General features: G+C 52.1%; 1 long non-coding RNA gene across 1 annotated transcript in view; it reads right to left on the bottom strand.

The window, feature by feature from the left end:
* The window catches only part of LOC125610391, a 14,132-nt gene extending 8,853 nt beyond the window's left edge, over window positions 1-5,279 (bottom strand). Inside the window, exon 1 of the long non-coding RNA XR_007340415.1 lies at window positions 5,021-5,279. This is a non-coding gene — a long non-coding RNA (uncharacterized LOC125610391). The remainder of the gene's footprint in view (window positions 1-5,020) is intronic.
* Between the last annotated feature and the right edge of the window lie 9,037 nt (window positions 5,280-14,316).

Raw genomic sequence — 14,316 nt, 5'->3', positions numbered from 1 at the left:
ACGCCGCCGCTCCGCGCACGGTAGCCCCGCCCGCCGCGCCTCCCTGGGCGCCCGCATTAAAGCGCATATGCAAGCCATGAATTATCAACTGAAAGGAGTCAATTACGGGCTCTAAAAACGAGTGTCTGCGCCCGCAGCGCCCGGGGCCATCCGCCTATTTACGGAGCGATTTCCCCCGCCCGGCTGGGGAGCGCGCTTCGGGCGGGAGAGAGTCGGAGCAACCGAGCCCGAGACCGGGAGGGAGAGGGACGGGGAGAGGGACGGAGGGATTGGGAGCCAGAGACCGCAGAGCAGGGAGACCGAAAGTAGGCCGGGAAGGAGGGACAGACGCAGCAGACACACGGGGAGCGCGAGGAGGGCGAAGGCAGCTCCTGTCTTCTCTCGGTAGAGCAGGGGTGAGAGGTGAGGTCCTCAGGACCTTCAAATCCCTGGGCCCCCTCCTTGGGTGTGACTAAGGATCCAGGCCCCTGGAAGGGAGGCCCCTAGACTGGAAGTCTTGGGCCAGATGTGGGGCTCTGAAGAGAACAGAGTGGAAAGCCAGGGGGCAGATCTTGGCAGCAAACTGGAGAGCAGGCTGCCTTGTTGTCCAGTGTGGAAGTGAAGAATGACCAGGAGGAAAGGGAGGAGGTGTGAGGAACAGGGACAAGGTGAGGATGGAGCCTGATGTGGGGGTGTGTTTCTGATCCCTCAACAATGAGAGAGAAATGGCAAAAACAACCCTAGTGGGCCTAGGAGGTCCTGTCTGCCACTATTCCCACTGCTCACACCCACCCAAGCCACTCATTCCTTGATACTAGGCCTCCCTAGATTCTGCACCTGCCTTATCGGCAGCACATACCCCTATTCTATTCTATAATCCAGACCTTGGGTCTCCACCAGGCAGCGGGCATCATTAGGATGGGCCTTGTCCATCTTGCTATATACTGTGTCCATTGGAGAGAGACAGGAGGAAGGAAGGAAGGAAGGAAAGAAGGAAGGAAGGAAGTGAACTGGGCTAGAGGGGACTTTGGCCTAGACAGTCTGGCTGTGAACCAGATGGCAGGGTGGGTAGGCTCAGAGTTGGCCTCCCATACAGATCAGAAGGAAGGTTCAGGCAAGCACAGTGCTGGGGTGAGGGCCTAGGAAATGAGTCCAGCCTTTGCTATGCAGAAAAGGAAGGGAAGAGGGAAGTATCAGGGCCATGGGAGGTAGGGGTAGATGGGGAGGTGAAGCCAATATCATCAGCACCAGTAGTCACTGCTAGAGCTCCCATGGCCTTAAACAAAATGCTTCAAGGTCCCTTCCTAGGCCTCTACTGAGAGAGAGAATAGGGAGTCTTCAAGGAAGGAGCAGAGGATCTACAAGAGGATGGGAGAAGAATCTAGGATGGGATTCAAATGGAACCTTCTAGTGTATAAACTCAGGCAAACCTCTTAACTTCTGAGCTTCAGTTTCCTCATCTATCAAATAGACAGGATGCTGCCCACTTTCCATGAATATTCACATGCCTGCACAGAACTTTCCTTAAAGGGGAGAACATACCTAAGGTAAGAATAATAATAGCTGTCATTTATTGAAACTTACAAGGCCTAAAGTAATAGTGATAGTGGATTATCGGTCTACTTTTCTTTTTTTGGTGGTCTGGGGATTGAATCCAGGGGCACTTTACCATTGTGCTACATCCCTAGTATTTTTACATTTTTGTTTTGGGATAGGGTGTCCCTAAGTTGCAGAGGCTGGTCTTGAAGTTGCAATCCTCCTGCCTCAGACTTCTGAGTCATTAAATGACAGTTGTGTCCCACAGGCCAGCTCACTCGCCTCCAAACTACAGCTTTTGAAGGTTGCTAAGTCACTTTGCAGATGACAAAATTCCAAAAGATGCGGATCTTGGAATATGGCAGCATCAAGTTTTGAAGCCATCTCTGACTTCAGAGCCTCTGAGTCACTCTGCACACAGAGCCTCCTGGCTTTGGCCTCTGTGCCCCCTGCTCAGTTCTCTCAGCCCTTCCAGTCTGGGCTGAGTCCAGATCCACAGCAGGGCTGGGGGCAGGGCAGCCCAGGTCCAGCAGGGATGGCCCCTGGAGTCTTGTTCCTGCTAGGTGTGGGTCTGGCGTCCAGCCTGATGAGTCTGCAGTCCCGCCATGCCATTAGTGGGCAGCCAGAGGGGGTGTCTGCAAGCACCAATGCTGGGGTTCCCATGGCCGCTCGTCTATTAGTAGCTGGTGGCTTCACAGTGATTTATTGGGGCTTCTTCATTTCCCCTTGGTCTGCTATAAACATATTTATACCACCAGAGTGACCGATAAATTTCCCTTATGAATCCCGTTATCTCCCCTATTAACCATCCGTCACCTTTTATGCGGCCACAATGGGCCAGGCCAGGGCATCAGGGCTGGGTGGGAGGCCTGCGGCCCACAGCCCCTGAGCCCAGTGAACTCTTCACCTCCCCCTCTGCTCCCCAGACAGGGTAGCTGCTGCTACTTCTGAGCTGCCTCTAGGATAAGAACAGACTGGACCTAGGGCAGGGTGGGGGTTGGGGTTTGGAATGTGACTTTTTCCAGGGTTTCCGAATGGGAAGTACCTCTTGGGGCTAACTTGAGTCTCTCCTACTGTAGCTCTGGCTTCCCCTCTTTAAGTGCACAGGATCGTCCTGAAGCTCCGTTGCTTTCCTTCCTCTCTTTGCCCTCATCTCTCAACTTCATGCCTCTAAGTGCAGCTGAAAGCTAAGACAACTCAGTGTGACACCAGAGAGCCCTGATGCCTGCTGGCATTTGTCAAGTACCTCCTCTGTGCCAGTCACTTCCATGCCTGACTCTATGTATCTTCACCAAAATCCTGGAGACAGGCATTGATAGCCCTATTTTCCAGATAGGGATAAGGAAATAAGGTTCAGAGACATTCAATGAAGAGCCCAAAGTCACCGAGCTAATCGCCCAGTCACAGAGCTGTGATTTGGGGCTTTTCTGACCCTAAATATGGTACTTTCAATCCCTGTAAAATACAGTTCTTCAGATGCGCTGGGCTTGAGAGGCTAATCCAAAAAAGGCTTCCAGTAGAGAGTATAGGGAGTAGAACAAATCAGGGAAGAGGGGTGATGGCGCAGGCCTGTAATCCCAGTTACTCAGGAGGCTGAGGCAGGAGGATTGCAAGTTCAAGGCCAACCTCAGCAACTCAGTGAGATCCTGTCTCAAAATAAAAAATTGTGAACTTTGAGTAAAATTGAGTAAATTGGAGATTTACTCAATGGTAAAGTGCCCCTAGATTTAATTCCTAATACGGAAGGAAGGAAGGAAGGAAGGAAGGAAGGAAGGAAGGAAGGACCAGAGTAGGACATCAGGATGCAGGTGGGATGGGATGGGGATGTGAATGAGGCCTCCCTGGAAGGCTGGTAGAGAGAAGGGGGCAGGGCTGTGGAATGAGGAGTGGCCTTTTCAGTTGGGAAAACTTGGATACTTGTTAAGTCAAGTCCCAAGCTGCTGAGGGTAGGGATCAGGTCTCTCTCTCTCTCTCTTTTTTTTTTTTTTTTTTTTTCGATCAACAATATTTATTGAGATGGGGCCAGGTCTCTTAAGATCTCCAAGGTACCTGTTCTGTCACATCTGGCAGGACAAGGGGCCTGGTGCATGGCTCAAGCCTGGTTAGCAAAGCAGAGCCTGGCTTAGACCTCCTTGGCTGCATGCCTGGGGTATTGCCCCACTTGTCTGAGGCCTCAGCCTGCTGGAGGCATGGAGGGTTCTACCTTTTGAGTACCTGATAATCCCTGTTTCCTTGGGAGGTGTGTGTGTGTGTGTGTGTGTGTGTGTGTGTGTAAACCTGGGAGTCCTGTCTCCCCCACTTTCACCCACTATTGAGCTACTGAGAGCTCCTCTAGGATTCACATGACCCACACTCTCAGGTGGAGAAGAATCTCAAGATCAAGGTCTATTTCTAAACCCTGGCATTGCTTCAGTAGCTCCTGGATGACAGGCATAGATGGGTGTTTTTGTTCTCACTTTACAGATGAGAAAACCTAGGTCCAGAGAGGGAGTGTATCTGAGCAAGAATGGAATTCTGGGTTAAGGTATGTGTGACTGGGAGGGGACTCAGCTGCCTGAGAACCAAGAGTTAATAAGAAGAGGCCAAGAAGGGCAGAGAGTATAATCAACTGAGTCTGGGGTGGCCACCACTGGGGGTGGGGGCTCAGCTCTCTGATGGATGTTTATTTTTTTTAAATTTTAATATTTATTTCTTAGTTCTGATGGATGTTTAATTACTCCTGTCCCCAGCAATAGCATCCTGGGTGGTCTGTTGGTGACTGAGGCACAGAAAATTATGGATGGGCTCAGCATCTCAAGGAACAGATTCTCCTCTAACAAAAGGATGTGGGATCGTTCAGGCCATTCCCCTGCCTTCCATGGTCCAAAAGGAAGAGCTGTTGGGGGATGGTTACAAGATCTAGTCCATCTAGGTCTGGCTCCCCACACCCCAACACCTGGGGAAGATAAGCCCTGCTGGGAGGAAGGAGTCCCCGATTCAGTCCCCACTTGGCCACAGAACTGCTGCGCAACTGAAGTGTGTCTGGCCTGTTTGGGGCCTTGTCCCTTAGAAAACCTCCTGTTCAGACTCCAGGTTCCATATGCATGGGGACACCCAGAGGGAGCAGGCAGGGACAAGCAGGCGCCACAGCCAGCCAGAAGCCTGGACACCTCTCCAGCAGTGCTTCAGGCCTTGCTCTGCTTCCTCTGTTGGCTGATCTCACCTGCTCCTTCCCTTCTCCTCCATTCACTTGTCTTTTCTATGCCACCGTCTGTCTGTCTATCTGCCTTTGTCTCTGGTCTGGCAGCCCCCTCCCCCTCCCCCATGTCCTCTCTCCTCTACAAGGTTGGGCTCCCTTGGAGGGGGTAGGGCCTCCAGTGCTAAGAGAAAGCTGTGTGCTCCCTCCCTCTCCCTTCCCGCCCCCTCCTGCCCTCTCCTTCTCCTACACTCACACACACACACTCTCTCTCTCAGTCATTTTCAATGTCATAAATTTCCGCGTCTCTCTCCTCCACTCGGCTATTACCTGCGCCTCCGTCACCGGGCAGCGCTCTCGCTCCCAGATGGGCTAGGCCATCTCCGCTCTGCAAATGACTCAGGGAGAGAGAGGCAGGGAAGGAGGGAGAGAAAGGAGCAGAGAGACAGAGAGAGATCGGGAGAGAAGGTGGGCAAGTAGGCAGAGACTGAAGCAGAGAGGGAGAGGGAAGCCCCAGGAGGGCCCAACCCCTTCTTTCCTACTCCAAATACAAAAAACACTGCCAGCTGGAACCTTGCCTGGCACCTGGCAGGATAGGTGGGGTATACTGAGCCTGGGGGTGGAGTCAGGTCACCAGCTTCCTCTGTCTCCCCTCTGTCTCTCCTTTGGCTTCTGCCTCTGTATGGGGACACAGCTGGTGGCCTGACTCCACCCCCACCCAGTGTGGGCCCTGCTGCAGTCCTTCCTCTCTGCTCCTATGTGTCAGCACTGTGCTGGTGGAGGGCACAGTGGCACTCAATTCTTTTAGGAGGTAGACCCTCTGCAGAGCAGGATGATGGGATCTGGAAGGGACACAGGGTTCCCACGGTTGGGAGTGAGGCTGTCTTGGGAACTATGGCTCTTCCTTCAGAATTGGGGCTCTGGGTACCTAGGATCTCTCCTTGGACTGGGGGTTCTCACCACCGTTTTTACTGACCTCCTTCATGGTCTCTGTGGGATCCATCCCCCTAGCTTCCCTCAGGGATGGTTCTCTGGCTGAGACCTGGGCTGGGAAGTCACCCATCTTGGGAAGGGACAATTCCAGGCAATCCTGTGGGAAAGAGAGCAGAGGAAGAGGATGGTCCAGGCAGGACCAGAGTGGCATGGCTCAGGAGAGAGTGTGCAGGACCCCCAAAGTCCCCAAAGCCCTAAGGCTTTGCTGGAAAGGACTCAGTGAAGCACCAGGGTATAGACCTGAGACCCTGGACTTGAAGCTGACATCAGACTCCTCAAGGGCTTCTCGGCTTCTGTTCTCAACACCTATAATTGTCCTTCCAAGCCCCACTCCAGCTGAGTGACCACGGGAAAATGCAAATATGATCATGTCAGTCTCTGGCTTAAACCCTCCAAGATTCCACATCCCACTGAAAGCAAAACCTAAGTCTCTTCTGGATATACCCTCCCCTCTGTCTCTCCTGTGGCTTCTGCCTCCTAAACATGCCCAAGGCCTTTGCATTCTGTTTTCTTTCCACAGGGATGGCTCTTCCTCCCCAGCCCAAATGTCATTGTGCAGAGGAGCTGACCCCATCATCTCATCAAATGACAGGTCACCCCACCACTCTCCCGCATGGTCTTCTGTGCCGCAGTCTGGCTGGGCACAATCAGGAGCCACTTGTCAAAAGAAACTAACTTTATTTTTAGAACCACACACGCCAAACAAAACAGCCTCTCAGGAAAAACCCTCAGAGCCTCAACTGCCACCACCGGCTTTCCACAAGCCTCTCTGTCCCCCACAAGCTTCTCTCCACCTCCCACAATCCTCCTGCTCTTGAGGCCGATTGTCTGGGTCACGTGGGCGGAGCCAAAAAAGTCCCCCAATGAGCAGCTCCCTGGTCTGAAAGGGCAGGGAAACAGCCCAATGAGCATCACCGCAGAGGAGCCAATCAGCTAGATGTTGCTGGGGCCGCTGTGAGCCAATCATCAGCCGGCAGCTGGAAGTTTGCTGGGGCCCCTTTGGCTGTGGCTCTCAACACTTCTGAATGATTGTTTTGTGGCACTTTTACACTTTATTACTTGTTTCCTTAGCTCTTTACTTGTTTACTGTCAGACTCCTCTGATGGATTGTTCTTTCCCTGAAGTTAGGAACCATGTTCATCCTGTTCATCAGAGACAGTACATGTACCATCAAAAAAATTTAGGAGGGCTGGGGCTGTAGCTCATTGGTAGAGAGCCCACCTTGCACGTGTGAGGCACTGGGTTCGATCCTCAGCACCACATAAAAATAAAGATATTGTGTGTCCAACTATAACTAATTTATTTTTAATTTTAGGAAGTATTTGTTGAATGAGCAAATGATGTGGATGTGAGTACATCCTCCTCATCTTGGTTGGATGGGGACTGATGTTGGGATGGATGTTGAGCTAAGCTGATGGTCTCAAGGTAGAAACCATCTGGGGAACTTGCTGAAATCTCTGTGTGATGGATCCTATTCCAACAGGGAAAGGTATCTTATCCTGATGCTGGGAATGAACAGGGTTAGGCCTCATAAAAAAGAGTTTTCCTCTCCTGAGGCCCACACACTGGACTCCCTCCATCTCTGGGTAAGCATAACATATACTCTCACAGACACATACTCACAAACAGTCACATATGTTGACTTACTCAGGCACACTCATCCCCATGCAGAGTGGTCTAAGATAAGCCACACTCATGCATATATGCAAACTAACTTTTCACATTAAGACACATAAAGGGACAGATCCAGTTACCCACTTTTCTGTGCATGCCAGACACAACCCACAGGTGTATTTGTGAACAGACAAGCACACGCGCGCACACACACACACACATACACACACACTCCTACAAATATGTACTTACGTGTGCAGACATAGGCATCAAAACCAATAAATATAAACAGATGTTAATGGAGAAGACACCTGTTCACTTGCTTACTTGATCATGAGTCCATTCCATGGAGTAACACCCTGGGCTCTGAGCTCCCCTCTGGCATTGAGGGATCCACACTCTCTGGCCTCATCAGTGCACATGTGTGCACACGCACACACACGCATGCATGCACACACACACATACCCGGCTCTGCTATCCTAGCCCTCTCAGGCTTGTGAGAGTCTTAGGCTTCCACAGGCTTACTGTGTGGCCAGAGGCAGATCTCAGCTAGAAGAGGGGTCAGGGCTTGGTCTATGGATAAGGTCAAGGTTCACTGGGTGGCTCATCCAAGACCAAGGTCAAAGGTCAGCCAGGGAGTGAGATTTTCTTGATGCCCTATGACTTTGCTCACAAGTATACCCGCCCTCAAATGTGCCATCCCAAGGCAGGGCCAAGACTGCTGGCAGGGCCAAGACTCAGGGTCCTCATCGTGAGCCTCTGCAGCTGGTGGAAGGGGGGGCAGGTGGGGGCCGGGCCTGGGCAGATAGCTGTGAGGTACGTTTCCATCTCCGCGGGTCGGGCGGGCGAAGCCATTTCCAATCTGCTCTCTATCATTTTCAATATCATTAATCCCAGACACTCTATTTTCCATGCCTGCGCAGCCAGGCCCCCGAGTGTGCGCCGTGTAAAGTGACACATATTCATCACCGGCTCGTGGCGCCGGCGCCGACGCTGATACAATATTAGTGTTGCCCCCCCGCTTGGGGCCCGCTCCGCCCGGCTCCCCGATGGCACGAATCCATCACCTGGAGCCCGTGTCACTTTCCCCAGCAGCCACATTTGTTTGGGCACTTAGGAGGTAATTGTGGCACATTAGCCAGGGTGGGGAAGGGCGCTGGGCCCCTGCAAGGAAGGGGAGGCCAAAGTATCATCTTTCACAGCCCCAAACCATCCTGGCCTGGGCCAGCTCCTGGGGTTCTGGGAACCTGGATTCTGTCTCAGCCCCCCCCCCGGGGGAGGTCTAAGGAAGAACCCCATGAAGGAGAGGCCAACTCTGAGTCCTTTAGGAAGTTCCAGAAGTATTCCCAGCTCTCTGAGAGCTCCAACATGGGACCCAAGTTTAGAGATGATAGCTTCAAAACCTTGCCAACCAGTCCCTATCCCAGCACCAAAATGCAGGTTTCAGTGGGGCCACACTGACTCCACTTCAAGTTCCGTAAGGAGAGGATATGGGAACGAGGCAGGAGAGAAGAGACACTGCCCAATCCTTGGAAGCCCAACTCTGAGGGAAAACCTGGTTCTGCTCTTGACGCCTGGATCTGAGAGGCCAGGTTTCTATTCTGAGAGGGGTATCATGGCCCAGCTCTCAGAAATTCCAGGTGGTGGTGGATGTCACCTTGTCTGACCACTAGAGGTGGCCCTGGTCAGTGTTCTTTTGGGAAGGCTGCCTGGAGGCAGTGAGCTAGACATAGGGACAGCTTCTGGGTACAGAGAGGCCCAGAGTGGCTGCAGAGGAGGGAAGAGCAGCAGCCTGGGGTCATTGATCTGAACAGAGGCCAGACTCTTCAGGTCCATGGGTCCTCCCTCCCCAGTCCTCAGGGCTAACACCCATTAACCTCGTCAGCAGACAAATTGCCCGTCTTGTCAAATTCCCATTTAAAATGCAAACTCGATTTGACAGAGTAAACTGAGCGGAGGTGGGAGCGGATAATCCAGTGGAGGCTCATTAGCAAGGCCCAATGAGAGGGTCCTGCTGGGATGGCCTAATGAACCTGCCATGATGAACCTCCCAGCCTGTTAACACCCACCACCCGCTCAATACCCTGCCTTGCCTGCCCTACTGCTGCCCCCCCCCCCTGCCCGCCAAGAAGTCTGGGGATCTCAGGTGCCTACCAACCATCACCTCTAGGACAGTACATAGCTAGGACCCTGTCCTTGTTCCCCTGCCTGTCCACTCAATGGCTTTACACAGCAAGGACAGCAGCCATTCCTTCCCTGATCTCCATTGGGCTCCTCTAGGTATATGGTCCTCCAGGGCCCTGATTGTAGGGGTCCTGTGAGTTGGAATTATTAACTCATTTACTACTGAGGAACTTGGAAACTCAGGGAGGTTTCCTGGCTAGAAAGCAGCAGAGAGTGGCTTTGAACCCAAATCTATCAAACTCCAACTGTCATGTTTATAATCACTGTTCCACTCTGCCTTCCTGATTGCAAATGGTTGTCCTTTCTCTGCTTCCCTGGTTTCAATGTCACTAGCTGTGTGGAGCTAGGAAAAGTGACTTCTCTTTGAGTCTCATTTGTCCCATCTGTAAAAAATGATGAACAAGTTAGTGCAGTGGCACATGGCTTGGGAGGTTGAGGTAGGAAGATTACAAATTCAAGGACAACCTGGGTAACTTGAGACCCTGTCTCAAAATAAAAAGTAGAAAGGGCTGGGTATGAGCTCAATGGTAGAGTTCCATTCCCACTACCAAGGGGGTGGGGTTTAAAAAAAAAGGATGAATAACAGCTGCCCAATCCAAGGGTTAGCGTACAGAGAATTTTAGTAAGGTCATGGTTCAAGGAATAGTAATAACCACCCTGGTAACATATGCAGACAACTTAGCCTGAGATGGGATAGATAGGGGCAGGTGTGAAGGGGAGGGAAAGAAGCCTATTTTCCAAGAAAGCAGTTCAGGAATAGATCAAAGGCCTCTATTGTCCTCTAGAACCTGGGCACCCCTGGACTCACACCTCCTCCTACCATCTCAGCTCCATGCCTAGGCCACTGTAATAGGAAAGAAGCCCATGGTCTCTCTCAGAGCCTGGAGTAGGCTGTCAGGCGTCCCACTCCTAGGGGAAGGGAGTATCTTGAGGCAGGTGAAGGTCCTGCCCACCCGGTCCAGCTCCCTCCTTCTTGCCCTGAACTGCAGCCAGGCTGTTGCTCTCTCTTCCTAATAACTGGAATAATGGACAATTAAGAGGCACAGGAGGTTGGGGACCCAGCTCAGTGGTAGAGAACTTGCCTAGCATGCATGAGGTCCTGGGTTCAATCCCCAGTATTGTAAAAAAAAAAAGAAAAGAAAAGAAAAAAGAAAACGAAAACTGAAGCCCAGGAGGTTAGCCTCTGAGAGTTAATGGATTTTTGGGTTGTTGTCCCAACTTACCTCCCCAGGGTACATTAGCTCGGCTGCCTGACAGGTACACGCAGAGCCTACAAGCTGAAGCTGCATCTGTCCCTGCTGCCACATGGGGCACTGTGCTGCCTGGCAGAGCTGGGATCTGGTGCTGGGTGACCTTGTATGGGTGTCCTCTCTGGGTCTCATTGCCTGCAGGCATCACAGAAAGAGCCTCCGTGCCTCCAGTCTCTGCCTGTCCTCCCCCACTGGTCCTTTACAAGGATCAAAGTCATTGCTCTGTACCCATCAATTTCCTACCTTCCGAGAGTATGAAATCCAAATCTCTCAGCTGGCGTTCAAGGCTCCCCACAATCTGGCCTCAGTTACCTTCCAGTCTCTGAGGGCACAGAGTTTCCTGAACCTTCTTAATTCTCTGCCTTTGCTAGCCTGAGTAACTCTTGTCTAGCACCCCCTCTAGACTCATCACCCCAAGGCGTGGGATACTCTTCCTCTTGAGCCCCCCTTTGCCCCCTGCTCACCTGCTTCTAGCAGTGAAATGGGAGGCACTCCTGTGAGACCCTGTCTGGGGGAAGTTACAGAGGAGGCGCAGCAGAGGGGTGGGTGGTGTTCTCAGCCTCTCTCCAGTTGTCTGGCAAGCCGTCCTCTGAGGCTGGCCTAATTCCCTTCAGAGCCAGGCTCCCATCTTCAGGGTGGTGCTTAGGGAGCTGAGAGCCCAACGCTAATGCCTAAGAAAGTCGTGGGTGGATTAGAAAGCGAGAGAGATTAGGGCCAGAGCTGGTGGCTGATGCAGGAGCAGAGCCCCTCCTCCTGAGGAAGAGGAGGCTAATCCTGCTTAGCAACTGAGGAGACAGCAGTGCTGAGGGGAGCCTTCTTCCATCCACTCAGGCTGCCTAAGCTCAGCAGGAGCAGTAGGAGGAAGATGCATCCACCTACTCTGTTCTCTGCATATTTGGATCCCCTGGTGTCTCCCTAAAACATCCTGCTCTGCCTTGTCTCCCATATTGCCCCAGCCCTCTATGCAACCCCCAAACTTCTCATCCTACTGTACTTACTCAAACTGTCCTATTTAGTGCCCCCCTCACTTTGATAACAACATCTTCATGCACTGAGTTGTCCCCTAGGGCTCGATCTATTCATGCTGCCTAGAAAGTCTAGCGGATGCTCTCATGATGCCCAGATGGCCCTTAGGGGCTTAGATACTCATTCTTGCAGCTTCTGGGAGTGTTCACTGCTGACCACTCACAGGTCAGTTCCTCCCTGGGGAACTGTCCTTAGTAGTTTCACTCAAGGTTACAGTCCCTCCTTTGGAGCAGTCCACGGGTGACTGTTCAAAGCCATAGTATAGTTCTGGCTCCCTTACCTGAATCAGAGTTGAGACAACTTTGAAAGGCCCTATCAGTGCTGGATTGAGATGTGGGGGGTGGCCCAGGCTGGTTGTGACTGCATCACAGCTCCACATTGCCCTCTGGCCAGTTTTGTGTCCTCACGGCCTCACAGATGATTGTTCCCCAGAGCATTTTCCATAAACCCCTTGAATACCCCCTTCCCAATCTCATCAAAAATCTTACCCTTCACTTTCTTCTTTAAGTCCCACTTTGGAGTATGGAAGATTAGTTGGGTCTGTGAAGGGCTAGATTCAGGAGTTCCTGACCTAGATGCTGGGTGAGGACCAGCAGTCCTTCCCCTGAGGATTGATGGTTGGTTCCTTTGGTTTCAATGGCATAGGCAGCCATGTGGACTGAGGGAATGGAGAGGTCCTACCCTGGAGACCCAGTGTGAGATCATAGCCTGAAATGGGAGGCAGACTCTATCTGGGTGATTGATTGAAGAAAGAGAAACATCAAGCTGTGGTCTGAGAACTCAATCTGAGGGTGTAGGGAGACACACCTTGGGAGTCTGAGTGGAGAGAGGAACTCTGATTTGGGGACCAATTCTGAGTGCAAGAAAGGATCCTACATAGAACTGCATCTGAGAGGCAGACTTCTCTAGACCAGGAGAAGAGGCAGGCCTGACCCAAACTGCCTGCTTGCCTGGGCTTCTCCTCCCCACCCACCCGGACTCTTTTCCTCTGGTGTGGCTTGATCTCCAAGGGTTCAGCCACTGTGCTGCCTGAATGTGAGAGAACTGGAATTCTAAGTTAATGGTAAGTGTGTGTGAGAGAATAATAGGGAGCCCCCCACCCTGCCAGCTAGCTCCTTAGCCCCATTAAGCTTGATGCTCAGTGGAAACAGAGAACATCCTGGGTGCAGGGCATCTGAGAAATTCTGGTCCTAGAGTAACTAGGGGGCAGAGGCAGGGAACTGGATGGGTTGACCTTTGAGAGTCAGTTTGGGATATGGGGGTCAGTTGAGGGGGACCACTCCCACTCTGCTTCCTACCTTTGATGGACAAATGCTAATGACATTACCAGCGATTGACCAGAAACAAATAAATAATTCAGTCTGGCCTGAAAATGGGAGAAAAGTACTTAAATGCTATTGACAAGGCAGTCCCTGGCCTCATTACCCATGCAGACTCAGGCCTCCACATCGACCATGCCCCACCTCATTCCTCCAAACCCCACTGTGGGCAGCCTCAGGCTTCCTCCCACCCACCTGGCCCAGGTTGAGTATGTGGAAGGTGACCTGAGGAGACCAGGCAGAGGGTGAGGGTAGAGGCTTGTGGCTCAGGTCAGAGGGACCCCCAGAAAGGATAGTGGTCCCTCAAATTCTTCCCTTTCCCTACACACTTTCAGTGGCTTCTGTTGACAGGAAGGATGTAGGCGCCTATGCGGGAGGGGACACAGGCATGCACTCATATATGTACATTCACCCCACAGCTGCTGCATCCTCTTCCAGGACACAAGAAGATTGGTGACCCCCCAGGGCGGCTGTCAGTCACCATGCTCTTGGGGAATACAAACTCATTAAATGTTTCGCTGCCTTGTCACAGGGGCCCGAGTCCCAGAGTCAGGCCTGAGGTGGAGGAGGAGGAGAAGAAAACAAATGTGCAGATGATCCTTTAAAAGCACATCCTATAGTTCTGACCCCAGAGAAGAGACAGGGGATTATAGAGGGTGGGGATTACCCAGGGAAGGCCCCGCTGGGGGTTCCTGGGGAATTGACATTTCTAGCCCCCACGACATGCACGCGCGTGTGCGCGCGCACACACACACACACACACAACACACACCCTAGTAGCAACTCTGCAGAACTAACCTTTTGATTTTCTTTAAGTCTCCCTCTCTTCCTTAGCTGCCTGAGCCTGCCTACCCTTCAGGCTGCCTCCTTTGGCATCATTTGGCCTCTTCTGTAAAATTGAAGAGTCCACCATTCCTGTGGTCTCTTTCCTGCTGCCAATACATTTATGCCAGATCCATGGAGTCTTCCACCACAGGGTTGACAGAAATCAGCAACACTCACTGGTCAGAGACACTCCAACTCAAGGCCTAGGTCCTGAACAAGGACTCAGTGAGTAAAATTTGGGAGGAAGGGCTGTGACCCAGGCCTGGGAGGTGCAAGATGTCCAGGGGGTATGAAGGGCTCCACTGATGCCCAGCCCAGCCTAGGAAATAGTTCTGAAAGGGACTCACCTTCTTTGTGAGCCATATAACCTATTCTTTGGGTACTGGCAGAGGTCTGATAGGTCCCCGTTGCCTA

Source organism: Marmota marmota, unplaced genomic scaffold (assembly GCF_001458135.2).
Source record: "Marmota marmota marmota unplaced genomic scaffold, marMar, whole genome shotgun sequence".
Classification (NCBI taxonomy): Eukaryota; Metazoa; Chordata; class Mammalia; order Rodentia; family Sciuridae; genus Marmota; species Marmota marmota.
This window is presented reverse-complemented; position numbering and strand designations above follow the sequence as displayed.